Source organism: Trichosurus vulpecula, chromosome 3 (assembly GCF_011100635.1).
Source record: "Trichosurus vulpecula isolate mTriVul1 chromosome 3, mTriVul1.pri, whole genome shotgun sequence".
In the NCBI taxonomy this organism is placed as follows: Eukaryota; Metazoa; Chordata; class Mammalia; order Diprotodontia; family Phalangeridae; genus Trichosurus; species Trichosurus vulpecula.
The window spans coordinates 391,891,946-391,897,006 of record NC_050575.1 but is presented as its reverse complement, the minus strand read 5'-3'; positions in this window follow the sequence as shown (position 1 = coordinate 391,897,006).

Here is a 5,061-nt window from a genome sequence, read left to right as displayed (position 1 = left end):
TGTCTGCGAAGTGTGGTCAGAGGCGAGTAGCCTGACTACCCTACCCTGTTTCCAAGGACAATGCCATTTGCCTCTAGGTATGTCTGCCCCGGGCTTCCTTGTCATGCTCTCACTGAATCACACCCCAAAGACCCCGAGTTGTGAAATTAACCTTTCTCTAACTATGGCAGCCCAGCTGGACCTCAGGACATGAGACAGTGATGATGCTTTCCAGACAGTCACTTTGGACCAGAGAATCTGGCCCTGATCAATCCTGCTGCTTCTGTAACTTCCAGTGACTCTCCCAATCTCTTGCCTTAGGGGGGCAAGACCTAGGCAGAATTTCGGGGCTAAGTTCAGGGCAGAGCAGTGATCTTGATACCCCAGATTTGTCTGGTATCCAGTGCCTGTGGCCTGTGTAGTTGGGGACCTTTTCCCCATCTCCGGGGTGTTCATTATGGAGTCTAAACCAAATCTCCTTTGATGGCTCTCTGTCTGGTGCTCAGTATGAGGAAGGCTGGGCAGATGAGAGCTTGACTGGGCTGGATAAGAGACCTTACAAGAAGGGCCACTTCCATGTCAGGGACCTTCAAGGTCTGGTGGGCAAAGCTGCCAAAATTGACAGCCTCCCTTCCCTTCTCTGGCTCTTTTATTTTCAACTCGACAGAGCAGAGCAAAAAGCCCTGGGGGAGAGGCGAGGGTGAGAGAAATGAAGCCAGCTCTGGAGCACATTAGCTGCTTAGAAACCATATTGAAAGGCTGGTAAGAGACTCTCAGAAGCAGAGGGGAAAGGCCCTGGTTGGACCTTGAGTACCCGAAGCCTGCTTGCATTTGGGCCTTCAGAGCATGTGGGGAGACTTGTAGGATCAAGCATACCTCCAGGGTGAGTGCTGCTTTCCCTGTGTTTGTCCTAGGGGAGTTGCCTGAGCACAGGGTGGGGCTCAGGGGCCCGAAGTCCCAGAAAAAAAAACTGGGGCCCTGCAGCTCCCACAGTGGGGCAGAAGGAGAACAGCCTGACCACCCTAGGCTTCTGAGAAGTCAGGAAGGTGTGGAAGAATGCCCCTCACACAAAAGCTTAGGCCATCCTCCCTCCCAAACTTAGTATTTATCAACTGTTTTAGACCCCGGTGACTTAACATCATCCATGATGCATCTGTGGGCCCTCCCCCCACCCCAAACCTAACTTTGGCTGCTCTTGTACTGTTAGGCAGTCCACTGGCATGTTCTGAAGTGGGTGGGTGGGAGGGGGGAAGATTCTGTGACAAAAAGAGCCCTCTCAGCTTCCGAGGAATGTTCAGTTTTTCACTTTGAGAAGCTTGGATTCAGGTCTGGATGGCTCCACAGGTAAAAGATGAAGCACCATCATTAGGAAGATGTCATTCTACCCCATAAAGCCCCCAGACAGCTTGAGGTGATAACAGAGAGGCTACAGTTAGAAATCCTTTTCAGCTTCACTGTGGCCCTGGAATATCACTGAAAAGTAGCTTTCTCTAGAGCCCAAGGGGGGAGGAGTAGGAGAAATATGGTTACTGGAGTGTGGGCATGAGTCAAAATTCCCAATTCCCCTTATGCCTTTTTACAGTGCCTCAAGTCCACATTTCATAACACTGGCTAGCATTTATATAGCACATTAAGGCTTATAAAGCACTCCATTTAGGTTAGCTCATTTGATCCTCAAAACAAGCCTGTGAATTAGGTGCCATTATCATGCCTACTTTTTACAGATGAGGCTGAGGCATGGTGACTTGGCCAGGGTCACACAGCTAGTGAGTGTCTGAGGTGGTTCTCTCAAGTCCATCCCTATCTTCCGCACCACTGGCATCCCTCAGATGACTGCCCTGGGCAGTTGTTTCACCAGATCATGTTGCCTGGAAGAGGCCATTTAAACTGGAGAGCAGTAGACACAGAAAGAGCAAGGCCAGTTTTAAAAGGCTATTCAACACACACACACACACACACACACACACACACACACACACACACCCGTCCCACTCTCTCATGGCTCCAGATTACGACCACAGGCAAAGGTTGGGTTTGAGACTATTGGCACCTTTCCAAGTGATGGCAAGAAGGACTTTCAGCAGCTGGCCGGACACCCTACAGTCTAATTACAGTTGACCCCCATATGTCAAACCAAGAAAGGATTTGATAAGAACATACTGTTCTTTGGGCATCATAGGGCATACAAGGAGATAGAAGGCATAGTCCCTGCCTCAACAAAGTCCAGCTGGGCAGAAAAGAAAGGGATCTCTCCTTCATCAGGTTTCTTTAGTGCATTTTGTCTGGATCTCTTCTTTGCCCTTATCACATTCTACCCTGCATCTGCTAATTTGTGAACCTGTCATAACCTCTCTATTAGATCACAAACTCCCTGAAGGCAAGGCTGTGTCATTTTTCCCCATCTTTGTATTTCCAGTGCCTAGCACAGCACCTTCATTTAGTAGTTGCTTTATAAATGTTTGTTGATGCATGAAAAGAACCCTAGAAAATGGAAGCAGTAGAGACTTAAGCTCGACATTTTGTGTTATGGGTGCTTTAGGAATTCAGAAGGGTCATTGTGTCTAGGAGTAGTCAAGGAAATCTTTGCACATAGATGCAACTGTCACATTTCTTGAAGGAAGAGTCAAAGTTGGGGAGGTGGAGAGAACAAGAGGGCACATTTCAGATGAGAACATCAGCAAAAATGGAGACGTGGGAAGGGTGTCATCTTGCAATTGGAGGGCAGGGAAAGGTAGAGGAGTCAGGGAAGAGTTGATGAACCAACAGGCATCATGGTGAAAATAGAAAGATCACTGGATGGGTCATCAGGAGGCCTGGGTTCGAATCCATCCTGGCCAAGTCACCTCCCTTTTCTGGGTTTCAGTTCCCTTATCTGTACTGGGACCAGATGATCTTTAAAGCGCCTTCTTTCTCAGTGCCTTACTCCTGATAAGCATTCAATAAATGTTCATTAGCTGTTGCCTAAATACCATGGACCTATGCAGGAGGTATGGAGCTTCAGTTCTGTGCCCATAATTGGTACTGACCTTAGTACTATAGGATACTGTTCTTGCTCTCAGGGAGCTTTTAGTCTAATTGGAAAGACAAGAAGAAATGAATGAACAGATGAAATGAGAATCTGGTCCTGAGAATAAGGGCAGTAAGAGTTGAGAGGCTGAAGGTGTGGGTGAGGGTGACGGAGAGTCAGAGCCCTTAGACTTGGCTCTCCTTCTGTAATGCTGTTCACTGCTGTTCACCAAGCAGCCCAGAAAGTTGTTCTTCCATCTTCACCTCTAATGGTCTTTTCCTCACCACTCCCTAGGGAGTGAGTCTTAGGTTCAGTCTCATGGCCATCTCCCTCTTAGCAAACTGGTGATGTTCCTAAGTAGCCAACCCAGCTGGCCCCTGGCCCCCTTCACCCCAGCACAAAGGATGAAGAAAATAGGTCAGCATCATGGGCACAAATGTAACTAATACGTTCCTATCAGAAATCAATCCTCTCGTGAAATCCATCTGCTACCCAGCCTCCTCCCCAGAGGTCGAGGACAGTTGGGGATGGAAATCATCTTTGTCAACACAGAGCCCAAAGTTGGGGTACGCCCAGTGCGGCATTCTGACCCATGAAACACAGCTCTTCCTTCTTCTGTTTGCATAGACCAGAGGGTGGATGATTGTGCTGGATTTAGAAGAAGGGTAGCTGTTTGTTTGCTGCTTCCTACGTTCGAGATGGCCCTCTGACTTAAATGTCTCTGGAATCAGCAAAACAGTTGAGCAACCAGGTTGACAACTCTACTCATTCAGTGCTGTCCTTGAACTTGGTTCATTTCACTTCCAGCTCCCAGGGAGAAAGCTAAATTTTGCTATGGGCTAAACCTCCCTGGGCCAGGGCTCAAAAAACATCCGTCTTTGCACACTTTGCCCGTATACTTGCCTCTTTACAGCCAGCAGGCTGTGGACTACAGGAATAAGGTTTTGTGGCTGAAAAATATTGCTTGGGAATGCTTTCTTGGTGACAGCACAGGACAGCCAGGCAGTGCAGGAGGAAGTCTTATGCTCTTACTTTTGTCTTAAGACAAAGAGAATGGCAACCGGGCAGCCTGGGGATAGGGGGGTCTTTCTAGGGATGCTATGATGTGGACCCAAACTATTATGGCTCTCCCCAACATTGGAAAGTGATGAATCTGAATTCGGTGTCTGGTTTCAAGTCCTGATTCTGCAACTTGATACCTCTGTGACCCTGGGAAAATCTTTTTACCTCTCTGTACCTCAGTTTCTTCTTTAGTAAAATGAGGGACTTGGGTTAGATGACCTCTGAATTCTTTACAGCTCTAAACCTGTGATCACTGTTATGGCCTTGCTGCCAATGCAAGATCCTATTTCATACCGTCAAGAAAGCCAACTCCTGGGTTCTTGAGCTGGCGGTGGGAGGTGGTGGAGCTCAGATTAATGAGCCAGGGAAGCTTCAGGGAAAGCTATTCAACTCAGAGAAACCTCAGACTTGTTAAACAGGAAGAGTTTTGTTTCTCCCTTGTCTAGCTGGGTTTCCCAGCCCAGTCCTGGCAAAAGAGGGGAGGAACTTTCATCGTGGTTGACCCTGAAGCCCTGATAACCAATCAGCTCTCTCTGTTCAGCCTTGAGTCTATAAGACAAGGACCTTGTCTTTTCTGAACTTTCTATGTCTCTCCCAGTGCCTGGCATGGTGCTAATTATAGTTTATTGTATTAGTATAGTCTACATCTTTATGCCAGGGAAGGAGGGGGCTTTTGGAATGGGCCTCCAGTTTGAAGTGGGAAGGAAGCCCGGCCAACCTGGGGCTTCCTTCGTTCCCCAACACTTCCATTTCCCAGCTCCCTCCCCCACTGGAACTTGCTGCTTATTATCGCATTAGGACCGATTTCCCAGTGGCTCAGGCACCATTTCTGCTTTTGTTCCACTACCCTGAATTCCTTCCTCCTTTATGCTGTCCCATTCTGGTGTTAATCGCCTGAGGTCACCTCCCAACCCCCATCTTCTCCATATTTTCAGAATCAGTTTCTCCAGATGTCCCTCCCTGCATGGTTAACTTCCCTTCTACTCCATTAACTAGAGAGGGTGGGTGAAAAC